The sequence below is a fragment of the Dama dama genome, chromosome 7 (genome assembly GCF_033118175.1).
Source record: "Dama dama isolate Ldn47 chromosome 7, ASM3311817v1, whole genome shotgun sequence".
Lineage (NCBI taxonomy): Eukaryota > Metazoa > Chordata > Mammalia > Artiodactyla > Cervidae > Dama > Dama dama.
In genome coordinates, this window is record NC_083687.1 from 25,507,932 (window position 1) to 25,531,244 (window position 23,313).

General features: G+C 37.4%; 1 pseudogene; it reads right to left on the reverse strand.

Moving 5' to 3' along the window:
• Positions 1 to 5,016: 5,016 nt before the first annotated feature.
• On the reverse strand, positions 5,017 to 7,523 carry LOC133059245 (patatin-like phospholipase domain-containing protein 4; annotated as a pseudogene).
• Positions 7,524 to 23,313: the final 15,790 nt, after the last annotated feature.

The following is a 23,313-nucleotide window of genomic DNA, read 5'->3' on the forward strand; positions in this document are numbered from 1 at the left end:
GTTCATGTCGAAAATCATCTCAATACAGTTTTATTTATGTCTCAAGATTTTATCTTTCAAAGAAAATAGCCATGAGATGACTGTCTTTTACTGAATGTGATGCTTCCACAAGAAGCTATTGAAGGACCTGGAGATGGTTATGAGTTTATCAGGTGACTGAAGTTTAGGAGAGAGAAACAGAAGGGTAAACGTCTGAGGAACTGAAGAGAAACTCACTTTATAGGGATAGCTTTGTTTTCCCACAAGCAGATGTTATTGTATATATCCTCTCACTACCTTAAATGGAGAAGGAAATGGCAACCGACTCCACTATTCTCGCCTGGAGAATCCCAGGGACAGAGGAGCCTGGTGGGCTGCCGTCTGTGGGGTCACACAGAATCAGACACGTCTGACGCAACTTAGCAGCAGCACTACCTTAAAGATGGTTTCTTGTGAATAACTTTAATATTCCTTTTATTCTTTGGTAATTATGATAATGCAAACTTTAATAATTTCTTCTTTTTATTTAAACTCATGATAGATCCAAAAACCTCTCCACATACAAGTGGCCCTAACTTTTGTCAGCTGTCTTGAGTTGGTGGAAGTGAATTGAAGTCTCATGGGAAAAGCCTATTATGAATGTAATGGGTTCTGGTACCTTGTGTTTCTGATAACCTACCTTTGCTGCCTTCATTTTCACCCCGTGAATGTTTTGTGCTATTCTTCTGTCATCTTGTACTATAAGTTCTCCCCTCTCATATCTTCACATACTTAACACTTTCCTTCTTTCTTTTGTTTGTCTGTTTTTTTACCTCCCTCCCTGCTTTTGAAAGTTCTCATTTACCTTGCTGGACAAAAGCTGTTTATCCTCTAGGCAAGCTTAGTATTTAGTGGTAGTGAGAACAGACATTGGTCCTTGCCAAGGCATGTTCATCTTTAAGGTACTTAATAGATTCTGTGTTATTTTATACTTAATTGTATTTTTTGCTTCTCCCGGCTTCCATTAGATTATGCATGTGTGAATGATTCATCTTTGCATCAGCCAGAATTCATAGACTATACTTCGTGCTCCCTTAATGTCTGTTGGATGACTGTAGGAATAAATGAATGTACAAACAATGAATGTATGAATTTTACTTGGTTCTAAGGGACCCACCTTGACATATCCCTGGAGACATTGTCCATGGATGCCAGGCTGGCTTTCCTTCCAGCCCTCCCTTAAAGAAGCCAAGGGGCATTATAGCTCTTTTTAGTTTGGTTGGTTTTAGAACTACTTTAGAAAGTAATCCATTTTCACCATTTGTGAAATCCAGGAAAATCCTGCATCACTGACACAATTCAAATGAAAGTAAATCAAAGTGAATTTAAAGTATTGTTGCAGATGTAGACACATAAAAAATTTATTTATCATTTTTTTCCCACAAATTGAGCTAAAACTAACCATACATCAACCTAGACAGCATCTTACATTTTCTGAGTGCTGACATTGATTAAGGTTTCTTTGATCAGTTGAATGTAAGAAGGGTACTAGAAAACCCACACCTGCCCAAGATGAAAGTCTATATGGGCATTGTTACAATAGAACACAGCATAACTGTCAAACATAAAGCTGGCAACTAGTAGTTCTACCAACTCATCTTTAGGTAACTGCCTTATATATTGCATGCAAACATAAATTTCTGTTCTCCTCTCATTAGTTATATTTTATCCTAATTATGTCATGGTGCATATAAACTTGTAAAATTGCTGTATTCATTAATAACACATTTCATGCCACTTTTAATCACAGACTCTTAATCATCTCAATAAGGGAGATGTTAACGTTTACTCTTATTCTGAATTTCCTACCCTCTCATAGAAGTCTACCATCTCTGTATCCAATATTTCCTGCACCTTAAAAGTTTCCAGGCACTTAAAACCTATTTATGGGATAGAAGGTGGATGTTTGGGGGAAACTGTGGAATGTATGAATTGCTATGGATTCTCCTCAACCCATGACAGAAGACGTTACTTTCTCATCTCAATTTTAAGATGTAAATATGTGTCATATTTGGCTATTAAAGTACCAAAATTAGAATTTGTCCTTAGAAGATACCTCAAACAGAGTAATTCAGCATTTTGCAAAATATCAGGCTTTCTTTTTTGTGTAAATGCCACAGGCAGCACAGGACTCTGGCTGCTCCTACCTCTGTGTATTCCCTGAATAAACATCTAGAGTTTGATAGTCTACCATCAGCATGTAGCTCGTCACCTTAAAGGCATGATTAAACTAGGGAATCACAAAAGCCATTGATACAAAACACAGGCATGTAGGCACAACAAAGGGAAATTTTCTGTCAAAGCAGTGCCAAATTAATTTGTCCCTCCATACTTAATCGTGCATGATAGGTTTTATTGCTGCTTCTATCATCTTACTTTTATTAAGACTGCTCTCAAACTCAGAATCCAAGGATTTTGTTAGCACAGGTGCCTAACAAATAAAAAACAAAAGTCATGTTTGTCCATAGGAATTTAGAGTCATAACTAATGAATTCATTTTTATTTTTGCCATCAAAGTTAGTCTACATATGTAGGAAATTCTTATGGTGAATATCTTAATTTCTTTACAATGGAATTATAATTAATATTGGTAGATGTGTTCATATGCCTTCTCTTTAAAGAAAGGTACCCCCAAACCCCATTTGGCATAATTTCCTGAGAACTACCTGTGTGAAAACACAAAGACACATGGTACTTACACTTGAAATAACAATAATTAGAAAGTTAAAATGAATATGATCAAAGCCAAACAGAGCAGATACTCAAAACAGAGAATACTGACTAATTTCCTCTGGATGTTTGTGTGTGTGTGTGAGAGTTGCTCAACCGTGTCAGACTCTTTGCAACCTCATGGACCATAGCTTGCCAGGTTCCTCCGTCCATGGGATTTTCCAGTTAGGAATACTGGAGTGGGTTGCCATTTCCTTCTCCAGGGGAATCTTCCCAACCCAGGGATCGAACCTTGGTCTCCCACATTGCAGGCAGACTCTTTAATGTCTGAGCCACTATATATATATACACACACACATATATATAGTGTCTGCTTCTTTTTTCAGATTGTAAGTTCTGGGAAGGGAGTGATTTTTGTCTTACTTATTGATGTATCCTCAGCATCTGGAACACTGTCTGGCATAGAAAGTATTCAGTCAATATTGATTGAATGAAAAATATCAAAAGTCACTCTGCAGCCAAGTGTGGAGTGAGCAGCACTAGCCCATGTATAGTCCCTATGCACTTGGAGATTGTCAGAGAAGACCTCTAGAAAGAAGTTGTACTTGAAGTTGGATGGGAAAGATGAGTAGGCAAACTTTCATGTCTCAGTTTACCTCCAAAAATATAATACTCTGAAGTTATCAGTATTATTAAGATGTTAAATCCTCAGTCACGTCATTTACTGAGTTTATATTTTAGCATATATTTTGACCAATTCAGGTCAAAGCACCAGAGTAAACAAAGCTAAATAAAATGAATACTCAGAGATACATCATTCCTTAAATACATAAATTATTTGCTAGCTGGAGCCACTGATGGTTAAGCTCACACATGAGGATCCTGGCAGCACATAGACCTTTACCTGAAATGTTTCAGAGGACAGGTCCTGACAAAATAAAGCCCATAGCAGCAGTGAGTGTAGTTTCTTTGAATAACAAGTTTAGAGGGAACATGGATTACTTTTTAAAGCGGTTCTAATACCAGCCAAACTGGAAAGGGTCCATGATGCCCCTTGGCTTCTTTATGGGAGGGCTGAAGAGTTGGCCTGGCATCCATGGACAATGTCTCCAGGGATATGTCGGGGTGGGTCCCTTGGAACTCATGCTACTGTGGAGTATGTTTGTATTCTAGGCTTTACATTTGCTCTAATTATAGAAAGCAAAGTTTCAGTTATGCTAAAGTCATGGCAGAGATATGTGTTTTTATTATGATTAAATACCCTTATTGAGAACACATACTTTTGGAGCAATATGTATTGAACTTGGGAGATAGAGTTACATAATGGAAAGTATGTAGATGCCAGGGTCAGACTGTCCTGTCATTGTGACTCAACTTAAATGTAACAGCAGTGTGCTCTTAGGTAAGTTACTTAACTTTTGGTAGTCCTGCATTTGTTTCATTAAAAAAAAAAAAGAGACTATTTTAAGGATAAAATATTTAGTGTAGTATTTGGCCCATGGTAGGGAGTCATCAAATGTAGTAGTGAAACTAATAATAACTATTATTTGTTAAGCATTTACTATTAACCAGAAACCAAAAAGTATTTTATATTTACTATCCCAAGTGTTTCTCACAAGAAAAGTTATGACATGAGTATGATTATTATCTTTACTTAACAGACTTATCGAGTCTAGAAACTGTGATTCAAAAAAGTTAAATAACTTTTCCAAGCTCACAAGCTTGGGATTGAATCCAAGAAAAAGAACTGAACTTGAAACTAAGATTTCAATCACTCCGTCAAACTTCCTCTCCAAATAATAGGAAATTTGTGTTCAATGATAATAATTAATGTGGTGTATTCTTATTGTCAAGCACGTTGGTTTGATGACATAGCAAAATGGAAGAAAAATTAACTAAGCAACCAGAATTTATTGAGATACTCCTATGCTCCAGGTACTGTGCTTTATATATTTTCTTAATTTTCACAGATGAGTATTATTATTCTGCATTTTATAAATGATGAAACTGAAGCTTAGAGAGGTTAAAGCACTTACTTTAGTCATTTACAACTGAGAGCCAGGATTGGAACAGAGGCTCATGTAGAGCAGTGAATAGAGTCAGAGTCAGAAGGAAGAGGAGAGTTCAGAGTTGAAGAGGGACAGGCGATTCCTGGCAGTGTGGTGGGAGAGGAAGTCAGGGTCAGTGGTCAAGGGCACTAGATGCCTTGCTATGGACCTTAGTCTTTATCCTAATTTGAAAGCAAGAGTATTAACATGATCAGCTAAGATATATATTTTTTCAGGCTTTTTAAAATGAATTTCATTAGAAACCTCCATCAAAAACTGCTCAAAATGTGTTTTGCGTTATGAAGTTTTGAGCTTTCTGTTCAAACCAACTTTCTTAAAGTAAAAACATCATCCATCATCAGGACCATGTTGATACAATGATTCCATCATCCTCTTGTTTGACGGAAAAAGGGCTTGGTTAAGCCTCACCCAGTTTGCCCTGAACAGTATGTCCTGGTTAGCAATATTAATACAGAGATCCAGCTGCCGCAGGGAGATGTCCAGTCGACCAGGGAATGGTGGGATGGTCACCATCTGGCCTACAGGATGGAAAGGTGTTTGGTGAAGCCTCCATCCACCCACTTCTTAATGAGATCCCCGCTCCCTCCCCCCCCCCCCCCCAGCCGGAGGGAAAACTGGAGACTAAATAGTTTTCTCTGGTCTTTGTCTTGGTAATGGAGATATGCAGTCTGGTGGGCCATCTCATGCATGTTGTGGAGGAAGAATCGATTGTAGTCCACTCCTTGAATGGCAGGTGATAAGCAGGACATAGCAGCAATCTTCACTTAGCTAAGACATATTTTTAAAAGATGTCTCTGACATTAGGGTAGTGGTTCCCTTTAGGTAGCTCAGCATGGCACAGATAATCTGCAGATTGTCTCAGTTCAGTTCAGTCGCTCAGGCATGCCTGACTCTTTGCAACCCCATGGACTGCAGCATGTCAGGCCTCCCTGTCCATTGCCAACTCCTGGAGCTTGCTCAAACTCATGTCCATTGAGTCGGTGATACCATCCAAACATCTCATCTTCTGTTGTCCCCTTCTCTTCCTGCCTTCAATCTTTCCCTTCATCAGGGTCTTTTCTAATGAGTCAGTTATTCATATCAGGTGGCCAAAGTATTGGAGTTTCAGCTTCAACATCAGTTCTTCCAATGAATATTCAGGACTGATCTCCTTTAGGATGGACTGCTTAGATCTCCTTGCAGTCCAAGGGACTCTCAAGAGTCTTCTCCAGCACCACAGTTCAAAAGCATCAATTCTTCAGCACTCCATTTTCTTTATAGTCCAACTCTCATATCCATACATGACTACTGGAAAACCATAGCTTTGACTAGATGGACCTTTGTTGGCAAAGTAATGTCTCTGCTTTTTAATGTGCTGTCTATGTTGGTCATACCTTTTCTTCCAAGGAGCAAGCATCTTTTAATTTCATGGCTGCAGTCACCATCTGCAGTGATTTTGAAGCCCCCCAAAATCAAGTCTCTCACAGTTCCCATTGTTTCCTCATCTATTTGCCATGAAGTGATGGGATCGAATGCCATGATCTTAGGTTTTTGAATGTTAAGTTTTAAGTCAACTTTTTCTCTCTCCTCTTTCACTCTCATTAAGAGGCTCTTGAGTTCTTCTTCGCTTTCTGCCATAAGGGTGGTGTCATCTGCATATTTGAGGTTATTGATATTTCTCCCGGCAATCTTGATTCCAGCTTGTGCTTCATCCAGCCCAGCGTTTCTCATGATGTACTCTGCATATAAGTTTAACAAGCAGGGTGGCAATCTACAGCCTTGACATACTCCTTTCCCAATTTGGAACCAGTCTGTTGTTCCATGTCCAGTTCTAATTGTTGCTTCTTGACCTGCATACAGATTTCTCAGGAGGCAGGTAAGGTGGTCTGGTATTCCCATTTCTTGAAGAATTGTCCACAGTTTGTTGTGATCCACACAAAGATCCCCACACTGTCTAGATCCCAACTAATCATATTTCCTCCCTCTAGGCACTAAGAAGGGCTATATCTGACAGTTCCTTTTTAAAAACTGCAACTGGTTAATCGTGTAGTCCTACAGTGAGAGGATCACTGTATTGAAAGTCAAATGACTTTGTCTGGAGCCTTGACCATACTTTTTAACAAGTAGATAATGTTGAAGAAATTATTAAATATTTCCTCTTTGTAAAATTCAAGAGATGTTAATGATACCTAAATGAAAGGAATTAATTGGTGTGAGAGTGAGGTAGATAATATACTGGAACTGTTTTAGTAAACTATAAAAGACTACATCAGTATTTTATTAGAAGGACATGTACCAAGTGTGTATTATAGCTCAAGCATCATTCTAGGAGTTGTAAAGGAGCAGCAAATAAATCAAAGGTCATGCTATCACAGAGATGACATTTTATGCAAGTAGAGTTGTGTATCAGTGTTCTATTGCTGCCATAACACATCACAAAATTTGTTGCTTAACACAATACAAATGTATTATCTTTTCACTCTGAGTGTTTGAAGTCCAGCATGAATCTCACTTGACTAAAATCATGGTGGAGACGGAGCTCTTTTACATATTGAGATTTTATGGGAGAATCATTTTCCTTGCCTTTCTCACCTTCTAAGAGGCTGTCATTCCTTGATTCATGACCTCCTTTCTCCATCTCCAGAGGAGCATTGTAGTGTCTTTCTGACCAGTCTTCCATAGTCATATCCTTCTCTGACTCACATCACTCTTCCGGGTCCCTCTTCCACCAGTTGTAACTACAATGAGCTCATCTGGATAATCTAGGATTATCTTGCATGCTTGCATGCTGAATTGCTTCAACTGTGTCCAACTCTTTGCGACCCTATGGATTGTAGCCTGCCAGGCTTCTCAGTTCATGGGATTCTCTAGGCAAGAATACTGGAGTGGATAGAATTATCTTAAGATCCTTCAATTAATTATGCCTGCAGATTCACAGGTTCTTGGGATTAGGATATAGACATCTGTGGGAGCCATTATTCTATTTACCACATAAAGTACACTTTAGTTGAGTCAAAGTACTCTAAATGACTATTTGATCTTCAGTTTATATGAATATAAATAAAACCATACAGCACAGCTTATGATTTTATTATTGTTGTTTTGCACCCTAGGCTGATGCCTGATTTACAAGGAAAATTAGGTTTCGATTAAGAAATTATTCCTTCCCAATTCTATCTAGAATTTTGCAGTTGTTTTTATTTTATTTTTTCTTAAACTACTAGGAGGTAGAGGTGGAAAAGAACCTGGTAGCCAGAGGACAAAACACAATCCATTTATTATTTCTATGTAAAGCCTGGGTGCATGATATCTTATTCATTGACCTGGATCAGAACCAATGTTGAAATTTCATTGCTGAGGTGTAGTGTTCTGACCCTGAGGAATGAATTTAGTTCAGAACAGACAAAACCATCAGTGACAGTCACTGTCTATTTCTGGCACATTAAATCAAGATTTTTGGAGTGTCAGAATGTGTTATAACTTGGATTGAAATATGACAACCTGTCAAAAAATTTCCACAACTGATAACATCCCCTTGAGGTTAATAGACAAAATTATAAGACAGCATAATTTGTGTAATCTAATTCATAAATTCCTTGTCATGAAGTCTCAGGGGTGATATTTTATAAATATTATAGCACCACTATATAATACTTGATCCCTTATGTTTGAAATATCTTTACAAAATAGAATGAGAAGATGCCTATCAATTCAGTTTGATAGGAGTTTGTAGGTAACTGATAAATATGACACACACTCCTAGATGCTGTGGGGGGGTACATTAGAGAAATAAAAGATGGCTCTTACTTAAAAACTTGCTGTGTAAACTATGTACACATCGAAAATAACTGAAGAACATTGCAAATCAATACACTCAAGTCCTCTGTAGACCAATGAACTATGAAAGCTCATTTGGTTCTGGTGATGTGATAAAGGCTGAAGGGATATTTAAGAACAAGATAGACTTGAAAAATGGGGAGCAGGACATTCTAGGTGGAAGGAATTTTATGAGCAAAGTCTCCAAGATCAGAACAAGAATTTGATGTACACACTCAGCTGTTTCATCACTTAACTGCTCACTGTAGGCTAGCCTATTTGTTGGATCATTATACAGTTTAAGTTTGTTTTTATAGTTAGGTATTGTTCCATTTATGCCTGCAGTGTATTGTTGGCTGACAGACAAGATGCATAAGAAGGACTGCTATGAAATATAAGTGAAGAAGGATGATAAGAATGATAACAATTAAAAAAAATTATCTTTTATGGGCTGAATTGTGTTTCTCCCAAATTCATATAGTGGAAAGGAAAAAGAAGAGGAAACCATGGAATATAAGACTGGATTATCTTGGGCAAACTTATTTGTGCCTCTCTTCATTTGTGTGTGTCTTATGTGTCTGTGTGACATAGACAGAGTTCAGTGCTGTGGGGTGGCCAAAATAAGGGCACAAAGCTAATGAAGACAGTAATAATAAGCACTTTTATTGAGTGTATGCTAGGAATTTCATGCGTTATCTCATTTAGCAAATATGAATAACCGTTGTTAGTATCTTAGTTTTTACATATAAAAAAATGAGGCTCAGAAAGATTATATTACGAACCCATGGCCACATGACTAGCAAGTGACAAAACTGGGATTCTAATTCACTTTTTTGCTCTGAGGGAAACTCATTGCCTAAAAACAGTGAAAATTCTTAGCAAAGCAGTCTGTTCTGTGGCAATGCAATTTGGTTTTTCTTTTTTTTGGTTTATGTGCTGTTGGTAAAATGAAGTAATAACAATACACTGAGCAAATCATATTGGCTTTTACATGATTTTCCCTAGTATGTTCATACTGTTTAGTTGGCAATTAGGGGCAAGATTTCTCAAAATTAAAGAGAAAATATTAGTTATATATAATTTGAGAAAAAAACTGAAAATCCTGGAGAGATATCTTCTTGAAGTGTGACTGTTTGGCTTAGCAGGTTCAAGAATTGGTTAACTTTTTACTAAGCTGAACTATCTTGAACAAAAGATAGAGAATAGATACTCATGTTCTTTGATCATTTTTAACTTTACCCTGTATCTTAGAAATCACATCATATCAGTTTATTGAGATCTTATTCATTCTTTTATTTTTCAATGTATTTTTAAAATGCAGTTGCATGGTACTCCATTGTGTGAATGAACTGTAGTTGTTTCCACTCTCTTCTGTATTTGAGCATTTCGGTTGTTACCCACATCACACCATTTAAAACAGTGATGCAATGAATAACCTTCTGCATGTGTATTTTTATATTTGGGGGGTTGTATCATAAGTAATAACCTCAGATATGCAGATGACACCACCCTTATGGCAGAAAGTGAAGAAGAACTAAAGAGACTCTTGATGAAAGTGAAAGAGGTGAGTGAAAAAGTTGGCTTGAAACTCAACATTCTCAAACCTAAGATCATGGCATCCGGTCCCATCACTTCATGGCAAATAGATGGGGAAACAATGGAAACAGAGACTTTATTTTGGGAGGCTCCACAATCACTGCAGATGGTGACTGCAGCCATGAAATTGAAAAACACTTATTCCTTTGAAGAAAAGCTATGACCAACATAGACAGCACATTAAAAAGCAGAGACATTACTTTGCCAACAAAGGTCTGTCTAGTCAAAGCTATGGTTTTTCCAGTGGTCATGTATGGATGTGACAGTTGGACTATAAAGAAAACTGAGCATCAAAGAATTGATGCTTTTGAACTGTGGTGTTGGAGAAGACTCTTGAGAGTCCCTTGGACAGCAAGGAGATCCAAGCAGTCCATCCTAAAGGAAATCAGTCCTGAATATTCATTGGAAAGACTGATGCTGAAGCTGAAACTCCAATACTTTGGCCACCTGATATGAATAACTGACTCATTAGAAAAGACCTGATGCTGGGAAAGACTGAAGGTGGGAGGAGAAGGGGACGATAGAGGGTGAGATGGTTGGCTTGCACCACCGTCTCAATGGACATGAGTTTGAATAAACTCCAGGACTTGGTGATGGACAGGGAGGCCTGGCGTGCTGCAGTCCATGGGGTGGCAAAGAGTCGGACACAACTGAGTGATTGAACTAAACTGAACTAATCATGAGTAATTTCCTAGTTTTGCTAAGCATGCCTATTTTTCCTCTACAAGTTTGTATCAATTACTAGGTGAGTAATTTCAGCTCATGGGGAAGTCCATCTCAGGGCACATCCACCTAAAATGAACCAATATAGTTTAGCACAGTGATTATTAAGCTTTGTTTCTCTCAAGACCTCTTCACAGTCTTGTAAATCTCTTTTAAGGTCCACTTCTGTATTCAGCTATTGGTTCTCACAAGTTATATGAAATCTGGAGAACTCATTTGTACACTTGTAAGAGAATGAAAGTTTTTTAAAAAGCAGTTTAAGTGTTATTACAAAAATAAATTTGAATCTGACAGTACTCTAAAAGAGTCTTTGAAACACCCAAATATCTTTGGATCACACTTTGAGATCCAAGATTCAGCAGATAATAAATGTTTCACAAGTATGTGTTTAGTTCCATAAATTGACAAATTACTTAATATAAATACAGCACAATATCATTCCTTGAGATAATATTGTGTCCAGCCACATAGTTCATCCAGGGCTCACTAAGTTCTTGAAAGATACATCTTATTAAGTTTTCTTTCCTATTTGAATGCATACTCTTCCCATACACATGTACTCCATGGATGAAGAAACTGAGGATTAGGAAAGTTAAATAACTTGCCCAAGGTCACATAAAGAATAAATTGAATTGGCAAGATTTGTTCTCAAAATGTTCAATTTAGACTTAATTTCAAACCTAGGATGCTTTGAAGAAGGAGTTAAAATGACACCCTAACAATCTCGAGGTTTGAATTTACATACACTGTTCATATATTTCAACTGAATATTAGTTGATTTTTTCAAATACTGTACTGAATATGGATTTGTCAGACCAGTCCAACAAATAAGCTGATTTTGTCCCAGGACACAGCATCATCCTTTATTTTGAATTGTTTACTTCATTTGGAATCCATTGTTGTTTAGCAAGGAATAGACTAAGAGTAAATACATAATGAAACTAGAAAGAAGTTAAGGGCAGTAAAAATCTTAATTGCAGAGGATCAGTGAGTGGCAAACAGTCCTATCCTCTCATCATTCAAGTCAAGAGAAGGAATGAGCCCTTGGAGGAAGATGGCCCCAGTATTAACCTAGCAATTTCATGGATCACCCTCGCTAGGCACTTTCATCACATATATATGGGATACATACATGTATAAGTTAAGATATAAAGGTAGTATTTGCTGTTTATCTGTTTATGATACATGCTGTAAGTAAACTGGATGCCATTACAATCAAGGAGGCAACCTTGTTGGCATAAGGCAGAATAACAATTATTTGCTTACATTCAGAAATTTCTAGATTGTCTAGAACTCTTCTTGGTTTTATCTGAAATACTGTCTTTGGGTATTCAAATGAAAAAGAAAATTCTTGCTTATTTATCCTTCAATTGAAATAAGAGATAAAGGGAGGGAAAAAAATTAGGGAAGTTTCCGTTCCTTACCCTATGTGCAGGTTTACTGAAAAATTTATCTCTGACCATGAGCCAGAGCTACAGATTCCCATGTGGGAGATGCCTTCAACTCATTTAAATTTATCAGACTGAAGAATCTTGGCGCTTTTATAGCTGGGGAGGAAAAACATTGATCTTCATCTTTCTGTTACTTTAAGTAGGGTTATATATGGAGGGAAATAGGTATGGGGAAGAAAAGTCCAAAGAACTTGGCTTTTACTTAGTTATTTAGAACAGAGTATATATGATTTTAAGATAAAATAGAATATCAATATTAGAAGGTATTTGTATATAAATAATTATTAACTTTATGGATGAAATTTAGAATTATACTTCAAGGGCTGTTAGAAATTATTCATTGGTGCTCTACTTAGCATAGTTTCTTGGAAAATCAACTTAGAAGAAACACTGGAATTTAATTTCTTCAAATAAGATGCTTACACATAGGAGACTTTATTTCATTGCTTTTATACACCTCTTACATGTGTAAGGTTGTCCTCATCCTTGTTTTGTCCTTGGTAGTTTTTGGTCTAATTTTAAGCACTCCTGGCTTTTTCCTGCTACTTTCCATTAGAACCACTTCCACGGCCCAATAGACTGTTAAGAAAGTTTGAGGGATATTTTATATACTGATTTTTTTTTTCCCTGAGATTCTTCTTTTTTTGACAATGTTTCTCCATCCAGTTATATCTCTCTTTAGTTATGCTTTAGCTATGCCTAAATAATTCTCTTTCCACTTTAGTTTTTGTGCCCTTAGGATATTTTAAGCAATCATTATGTCTCTCATCAGCTATGCTTTTAAGCTTGAAATGGCAGCCTTATTGACCGATGATGCTATTTGAAATCCAGTGTTTGTAAATAAAAGTTTGGGATCGTAGGACTTAGCATTGGGTGGGGGTAAAATATTTTATTTATTTGCTTTCTTTTACTTCTTTGTGCTGTCAAAGGAAAAGGACAGAAAAAACGTATTTTCTCTGAAAACTGTAGAAGAACATGTTTGGCTCAGTGCATTCTTTCTGTGATTCTATGGACATTTCTTTTAGAGGAAAAGAATTTAGTTCCATAATACTTTCTTTATGAAAAGTTATCCTATATGTTTTGTACAAGAAGTAAAGAGACTTTTTGTGTGTGTGTGTGTGTGTGTGTTCTTTTTTTTTTATTTTTTTTATTAGTTGGAGGCTAATTACTTCACAACATTTCAGTGGGTTTTGTCATACATTGATATGAATCAGCCATAGATTTTTAGAAAAGGTGAGAACTAATTTCTAAACAGATCTTAATGCATCTGAGAGGTATAGGAGTTAAGAAAAAGAAACAGCTATGTGTACATACATGTATGTGTTTCTGAAAATTTGTTTCAAATAATATTTAGTTAATTGCTTCACTACTATACCAATATTTTAGTTTCTTATGTGTTAAGCAGTGTAGTAAGAAAGAATAAGAAAATCATGAATCTTGCCCTTTAAAAGGGCATTCCATAGAAAGGAATAAAAATAGGTGAGCTGATAATAAAAATGCAAATACAGTAAGTGCCAAAATAAATGAGTAAGAACAATTTGGAATTTTAAAAAATCCATTATCTTGTAGGTAAAGTGAAAAGTTCTTAAGAAATAATAATTATTACTAGCTCCCTTCAGATACTTTCTAAATTTGGAATTTGCATATTAGGCTTTTTTTAATTGGGAGGGTAATTAAATGGTTTGCAAGGTATTCAGTTTTATGTTTTTACTAGAATTGGAGCTTTTATATGTCAAAGTTAATATATAATTATATAAAATGGGAAGGAGCATCTTAAAAAGACCACTTAAAAATTTGGTTCACAATTCAAAGAAAGTTTAAAAATGTTATTTAAAATACATCACAGCATCACAGTAAAGAGAACTAGCCTCATTTACAATCTCATATTGCACTAAATTAAGAACGTGGTGTCATGGCAACCAACTAATCTATATGTAGAGACAACCCATTGGGAACATAGAGCAATAGTTAGGATTATATTCACCATATTTCATTTAGATAATCTTGTTTTTAAAAACTAGATATTTAAGATACTTATTCCCATTCCAATTACTTTTTTCAATGTCCTATCCAAAATCAGGTTGTTTTGCCTCTGGCTTGAGCTGACCATTTATAGGTAAATTATTAATTGATTGACTGGATTATCACAAGATGAATAGGACCCAGCATTAAGTTTATTAAAATAATAGAAAGGAAAAACTGTTGGTCTAGTTATTTTGACATCTAAACATCTAAATCAAAGTAATATTTTAATGAACAGTACTTAGTCACTATGCCAGTCACTACATTGAAAAAGATGCATTTTGTTTAATAGAATAAAACTATAATTTCATTCCAGTACAAATTGAAATAATAGCAAACTAATTGCCAGCTTTTAATACATTTATTAAGATGTAATATATGGTATTTTCACTTCAGAACACTAACTAAACAGTAATACTTCTATGGGCAAGCTAAAGTTGCATTAGTCTGCCTTGCCAAACAAAACAAGTTAAACTTTAGGTCAAATTATTTAATTAGAGGTCTTTGTGCTTAAGAATGTTTGGTGTATATAAAGGTAAAAAAAAAAGCTTAAAATCTTGGAAAATGATGTAGAAGATTAAATAAGGAGCCTTGTTATATTTGGAATGTTAATGTTGCTATCTGCATACTCTTTACCATATAGTAAGCACTTGTTTTAAGGGTAATATGGGGAATAGTTTAAAGAATAGTTTAAGTAGATTTTAGGTTCTAAACTTTCTCATCTTGAAAAATGAGAGTAATAATTTTTGCTTTGCAGGGTTGCTCCAAGGATGTGATACATCATGTATATACAAAACCTAGCACATACTAGACCTTCAATAAACAGAAGCTGTAGTTGTCAGCAATATCTTTCTCTGGTGCACATTTGCCTTTTTTCTGACCCTCAGATTATTGCTCCAAGTCATAAAGCTCAACATTATATAAAAGCACTTTTAAATTCACAAAAGTGGGCAAACCTTAGGGAAACTGCTGAGAGAAACTCTCCTACTTTCAAAGTTAGCGCTCACCCTAATCCTCATCAAAAACCCAGACAAACAGCTCCAAGGATGAGCAGAAAGGAAGCGAGGAGGCAGAACCCAGCCAGCCTGTGGTGCTGTTGCCCTCGGGCTGGCTCGCTGCTTCCCCATGCAGACTTTTATGGGGCCTCACACGCACCTCCCTGCCATAGCCCAAAGGACCACAGTGAGGACAAAAGTATCCCATGGTAGCTAGACCATCACTCAGTTACTGATGTAATTATTCACCTACAGCAGATTCCAGAATTCTCTGCTCCTGGATTCAGGGGATATGTTATAAGACTCTTGAGCCTGGAGGCAATTAGCAGGAGACCAGAAAAAAATAAAGATGATGGCAATCAAATTGTAAAAGCTGAAACCAACTAGCAATGTGAGGGTGAACTTGATGTAGTTTGAAAGAGGGAAATATCTGTCACTTGTCTCTGTTTTCCTAATAAATGTGAATAAGTGTTCAATAAAAATATTAGTTTTCTCTTAGCTATCCATTCCTATTACGAACTTCAACCCCATAGCACAGTTGTTTGGGGTCCCCATCATTGGATTTCTGGCTTTAAAACTGGAACTTTTAAACAAAAAGGTTACTAATCAACTAGTCCTGAGGTTAGATTCCCTAGAAAAATCATAACCTCTTTTGGTTTTGATAGTTTAAATTTTACTCACTGGATTTCTTCAATAAGAAGAAAGACCATAAGAGAAAAAGATTATAAAAGGAAAATATCCTATTTTATTGTTGAATTAAACTGTATGATTTCTACTAAGAATTCAATATGAGTCTTCCTCCACACCTAATCCCACTTAACTATTTTTTCTATAGCGAAAAAGATGTTTTAAATACAACTGAAAGATATGCTTATTATTTCACATGAAAGATAAGCAACAGTAAACACGAGCATAGAACAACACATAACAATACATGCATGCACACGGAAACCATTACAATGCTTGATTCTTTTGAAAAAGTACTCGTCTAGAATAGAATAAATAGCATAGGGCAGGTTTTGCCCTTCGTGGTTATGATTAGAGTCCTAATGCTATGTTGCCTTAAACCGTGCCAATTTCATTTCTACAGTGAAATACTCTTTAGAGGATGGGAAGAGAACTGATTATTTAATCAAAGAGAAGGGGAAAGCCAAAATAATCCACTGTATCTCATGTAGGAGTAGAGGTTGGGGGTAGGAAAAACCTCAGAAAGCATTATAATAATGGTACTTCTTTATTTTAAGTAACAAATAAAATAGCAAAACATTTTTTCCCATCATAAAAACTGACTTTGATCCCCAGTACAGCCATTGAGTGGAAAATTGAACCACAATATAATTGCTTTCCCTGTGACCGATAAAGTGGTGTAACAAATTTTGTGTTTGAATGATAAAATCAGCAATTGGCCCCTAGCATTTCCCTCTGCTGTTCCTCCAAGGACACTCAAGCCCCATCAGGCTCCAGGGCAAGAGAAAGGATGGAAGAACTAACTGTAAATCTACTCCAAGTTGTTGTTGGATTTCTCTTGCTTGCTTGCTTAAGGAAATAAAAAATAAAAATGTCCACGTTTGTCTTTAATACCTAATATAAATCTTTCCCGAATGCAGGGGAAAAACAAAACCAAACCCAGCTTTCACTGAAAACTGATTATGGATGTAAAAAAAAATCTAAAGCCATAGTAAGAAAAAATTATCTTGCTGAAGAGCAAAATCTTATGTAGAATGGGGAAATTGTCTTGAGTTTAAGGAACAAGTGCCGTGGCTGTTTGAAGCAGAGGCACGGCCAGAAAGATGCAGGAAGGAATCCGGGATCCATCTGTGAGCTCCTGATGATGGTATATAAATATGGAAAGACACACTTCCACTTTCCTGGTGAAATCTCAGCCGAGCTCACACCCATCACTGCAGCTGACTTTTCCAGCTTATTTGGGGTAACGATCCTAAATGACTACGCATGTTGTGAAGTTTGGTGTAACTCTCTCAATTTTTTTTTTTTTTTAATTTGGCTGTTATGTTCTCTAAAAGAGGGTAAATGTCAAGCCCCTAGAAGAGACAATTACTGATGGTATTAGTGCACCTAGGAGAGGAGGAGAGGGAAGAAGATCCTGGTGAAGTAAGGGCCCTGCAATGAAAGCCCCAAAGCTTCAAACCAGGTGTTGTGTGGAAGCTCATCTTACATTGAAACACTTGGTTTGTACACTTGAACCCAGATTTGGTGGTTTGCAGGTACTTACTGAAATGCAGTTTTACAAAAAAGAAAATGTTTCTTAAGTTGTGCTTCTGTTTTGACCTGGAGATATGAGAACATGCAGAGACCTAAGGAAAAATGTTTTCAAAGATCAGATTCTCCAAACTTCACAGAAGTTCTTCATTTCATTTTAGTACACTCAGATTAAAACACAGCCCTGGAGGGGAAGTTTTAGAGGAGGGATGGAGTGGGAGGTTGGGGTTAGCAGATATAAGCTATTATATGTAGAATGGATAAGCAATAAGATCTTACTGTATAGCACAAGGAACTATATTCAGTATCCTATGATAAACCATAATGGAAAAGAATATGAAAAAATAATATGCATATATGTATAACTGAGTCACTCTGCTCTACTGCATAAATTAACACACCATTATAAATCAACTATGTTCTGTGTGTGTGCTCAATCGCCCAGGCATGTCTGACTCTTTGCAACCCCATACACTGAATAGCCCACCAGGCTCCTCTGTCCATGGGATTTTTCAGGCAACTGTACTGGAGTGAATTGCCATTTCCTTCTCTAGGGGATCTTCCCGACCCAGGAATCGAACCCATGTCTCCTGCATTGGCAAGCAGGTTCTTTACCACAAGTGCTACCTGGGAAGCCTCAAATTTATTAATAAATTAAAAGAAAGAACTTAGAAAAACAGTCCCCAGGCAGCCATCCCCTCTAGCTCTTGGTACTTGGTATAACAGAGAACTACCAGGCAACATTATAAGCAATTCTGTAAAATTATTTTAACACTTTTTTGTGTTTTCCAGATTTCTATAGTGAGTATAAATAGCATTTGTTTTATAGTTTATATATACTTTGGACTTCTTAAGTTGCTTTTCTAATTTTAATGTTGGAAATTTTCAACATGTATAAAAACTGAAGTGTCATTATCCTGACATACCCATCACTCATGTCCACAGTTATTAAATGGAAACCAGTGGAATCGAGGGGAAAGTGTGTCACCTTGCACTGTTTTATTTTTCTCAATGTAGTACTTATCACCACCTGACAACTCACTAGCATTTTCTTATTTGTTAGTTTATTTTGTACCACTTTAATTTGAGGCTCCTTGGAAGCAGGAATTTTCCTCTTGTTCATGCAAAATAAAAGTAGTGTCTAGGTCTGAAATTAAAACTTGTTGAATGAATGATTTAACTTAGAAAACTGGCATGGATTTCTACAGCAGTGTTCTGTTTTACAGGAAATGCATCAATGGTCCACCTCTCAAGCCATCCTGAAAGATCTCAAAACTTCATTGCAGTAATTGTCATCTTAAAATGTCCTGCCTCTCTGAAACTGGTTTGGAGGCAACCAGTTTTCAAAAGCAAATGGGAGAATTGACACGTTTTCCTCCAGGGCAAGAGTGGCTTGGAGAGCCTCCCTATGAAGCACAGCTTGATTTACCCTATCCAGTATCTTCTTGGGTAGTCCCATGGGGCACTGGATGGCCATGGTATATTCTTTGGATATATCTCAGTGATTCTCAAAGAAAGAAGAGAGAAGGATAGGAGTTGGAGTTTGACTGAAAGGTGGAAGAAAGTGAATGGAATTAGGAATACAGTTCATTTTCCCCTATGAACCAAATAGTCACTTTCCATGATGTCAAAAGAAGAACCAAGCAGGATGCACTGACAATTTATCCATCTCTGATTTAAGTTTTTTAAGTGACAGTATTTGAAGATTCACCCTGGAGACCACTTGAAACTTACTTAGGAGGTTGGGGGAGAGAATATTGCAGCTCTTGGCCACCAAAGAAAAGACAATAGAAGTATTCAGAAATATAGTTAATTTTAAAGATGATGACAACATCACTAACAGAAACTACATTGCCTTTTAAGTAATGAAGGACTTCAGCCAAGAAACTGGAGGCACCGTCAAAGACAAATGATCGTGTACCCAGTTGGGCAAGGTGCCTGGTGAAGTGCCACAGGGGACCATATGAGCCAGGATTGGTGCTACTTAACATTTTTATTTATGATCCAGTTGAGAACTAGGAACACAGTCATGAAATATGCAGATGCTGTCAAATTCAGAAGCCTTGCAGATTCAAGGGAATAAGAGAGAAATGAGACCAATGGGCAGGCAGAGAGAAAATGAATTTCCACTTGGAAGACCTCTCAGAAGAAACACAAATGAAACAATGAAAGCAGTGAAGCTGGAAAGAATGTCCAGGAGGTTTTTTCACACAAGAGGACTTTAATGTAAAGCCTCAAAAGGCTAATGTGGGCTACCAGGAACTCTAAGTTTCTAAGACACCACAGAATGTGGGATCTTAAAATGCAGGACAGTAGAAAAAATGGAAAACTTTCTGAATTGTACTCCATCCCCTTTACTCCTCCCAAGGATGAGGGTAGGGAGAAGTCAACTGGCTTTTTACAGGCTTCTCATGCTAAATACGAGGATCCTAGAAGATAGATCTCTTTGAGGTCCTGCTGGCCCAACTCTAAAGGATTTGACAAACTCACATATATCAAATTATCCCATTGATCAACTCAGACTTGGTTAGCATTTTTATGAGGGTGAAAAGAGACAAACCCATTTATTATGACAAGCTCATGGAAATGTACACTCTCAAGATTGAATAAAAATAGTTTAATTTTTATAAATACAGACAGAAAAATGAGGAACAGAAAAAATAATGAAAGAAGGAGTAAATAATAATCCAAATGTTTATGAGCCCTAGAAAATGATCTTAGGATAGTGAGTGAGATCTTTTGTAAAGCTTTTCCCATATCTGATAGCCAGAGTACCCTAATATTTTAATTAGTGATGGTTTCTCAGCCTCATCGCAATGGACATTTTGAGGCAAATGATTCCTGGTTTTGGAAATGGAGGTATATGACCTGAGCCTTCAAAGATATTTAGCAATGCTAGGAAATATCCCCTAGTTGTGAAAAACCACGATTATCTCCAGAATCTCTCAATGTCTTCTTGCAATAGAGAACCACTCAACTAAATTAATGGAACTGGAGAAATATCCTTCAAACCGAGGATTGCTTCTGTGGATTACCAATAGAAAGATACCTTTTCTCTATATCTCTATAGATTCTCTATGACCTATTAGTTTATGTAGCCTTTGAAGTTTCAGAAAGGATGTAAAGATATTTGGACAAGTCACTGGGTTTGAGGTGCATTTTTTCATATGATTTCAAACAGGCGTAGACATCTGGAGAATGCTCACATTTCCTTGTAGGACTTCAAGATACACTTCTAGTTTTAAAGTTTCCAACCTGCTGGCCTGGGGCTGGCCCATTTTAGGGGGTTGACCTACAGAGATGACATATGATAGCTTCCGTTGGTCCATCCTTCCCAAAGCAGAGCATGGCCCTGTCCACTGAGACTTGCTTCCATTGAGCTAGTGCCTGATTTTGAAAAGAAGGGTGACTGAGCTGCGGCCTGACCAGCTTTATGCAAACCCCAGTCGATTCCTGAGGCAGGGACCACAGTGCCAGCCCTTCATTCCCACAGTCTGAATGCCCCTGACCTGCACTGTTTGCAAACACAATCAGGTGGAATCAGAATCACTGCAGGTCCTAACTTTCTCGAGCAGCCTCTCAAAAGTACATTGGAGGGTTTTTATATATTGATTAAGTGCAGTAATATTAATATGATTTTTGCCTCTAGTCAACTTCTTCCTTCAGAACACTCCCAGCTGGGACTGAGAAAGTTTCTCTGATTCTGGCTGAATACTAATGTGGTAAACTTCATGGTGACCGTTTGACCTGTGCTTTTCCTCTCTCCCTCTCATCTGCACCCCCCTCCACAACCCCCTGCCTCTGTTCCTCCAGAGAAAATAGCTTTCCAGGTTCCACTGTGGGGCTCACGTGTCTCCACGGCTCACCGCTGACGCAGTGACTGATGGTTGGCAGTGCTGCCTCCCTTGACCTCGTCAACATCAGAAACCGCTCTCAAATCTCAGTCATCTCTGACAGCCTTTGAGCAGAGAAATGAGACAGTCTCCCTGACACAAAGGCTTCTGGCCTGGGGTAAAAAATTCCTTTTGAAAAAAAAAAAAAAAAAAATTCGAACACTCTACCGACCACACTGCTTTCCATTCATCTTGTAGTCTGGCCCATCCATCCCCAACTCCGTATTAGCTTTCAGACGTTACACCTTTTCTCTTTCTTGGAGGGCTAGCCCATAGTAGCTCATGTGGTTTGCACATTGTAATGGCTTAGTCCCGCTATGGCCTTCAGAGCAAAGAAGAAAACCAGGCAGTTTATACTGCAGCAGTGAATTTTGACTTTTGATTAGCAAAATGAGAATTCATCTTATTTCTTAGTATATTGCCTGGTTGTCACTCCACATAATATGAGGGAAGCTACAAGGATGTATTGTACAATATATATATATAGCCAATATTTTATAATGACGATAAATGGAGTATAACCTTTAAAAATTGTGAATCACTATAATGTACCCTTGTAACATATAATATTGTACCTCAACAACATTTCAATACAAAAATATGAAGGAAAAAAAGGAAAGAACTCCAGGATTACTACAGAGAACAATCCATTTCATTGAGTCAAAATGACATTCTGGAGTCTTTGGAATGAGAATTTAATATGTAAATAGAGGCAAGTATGTGATTTAACATTTAATTTAATTTAATTTGGCAAATAAAAAGAACTGATTTTTAGGAAAAAATCAGATCCTGATGTTTTTCTCCATTGGGTAGGCAAACTGTCCTGATATAATAAAGCTCCATTTCCTTGACCTTAGAGTGGGATAAAATGCCGATTTTCCTCAGTTCCAGCCTCAGTACACTTGTGTTTAAAAATGCCAAGTCTTTGAGATTACTGGAGGAAAGGTACCTTAAGATACTACTTATTTCCCCTTTGAGTCAGCCAGGTTGACAGTAATACTGCACCGTGGTGTAAGCGGCTGTTTGTGCTCTATGCTCTGCCTTGCTTAGTCACTCAGTCGTGTCCAACTCTTTGCATTCCCATGGGCTGTAGCCCGCCAGGCTCCTCTGTCCATGGGATTCTCCAGGCGAGAATACTGGAGTGGGTTGCCATGCCCTCCTCCAGGAGATCTTCCCAACCCAGGAATCGAACCCAGGTCTACTTGCATTGCCGACGGATTCTTTACCATCTGAGCCACCAGGGAAGCCCAAGAATAGTAGAGTGGGTAGCCTATCCCTTCTCCAGGGGAACCTCTCCATCCAGGAATTAAACTGGGGTCTCCTGCGTTGCAGGCGGATTCTTTACCGGCTGAGCTACTAGGGAAGCCCAGTTATGCTCTAGAGCAACATAAAGCAGCAGGTATAGAGTTTTTGCTGGAAAGAAGCTGCCCAGCTGGGGCTTCACTTCCCAGCATCCCTTGCATCCAGGTGGAGTCATGTAACCGAATTCTGATGAACTGAAGGTTATTGGCAGTGATAAGCACATGTTTAAGGCTTAACACATAAAAACCTCCCAGCAGAATTGTCAGATTTAGCAAACAAAAACAGGATGTCCAATAAATTTGAATTTTCAAATAATTACACACCACACACTTATACTAAAAATTATCCACTGTTTACCTGGACCTCCTGTATTTTATTTGGCAACCCTATCTCTCTTCTCCTGATGTCTGTGCCCAGGGAGATTTTGGAAGCTACACTGTTTCTGGAAAAGCCTCCACATGTCTGTGCCCTTGACTTGTTGTGTGGAGCATAGCCCAACTCCTGCCACAGACTTGATCCTATACAAACAAGAAATCTACTCCTATTGTGCTAAGTCAAC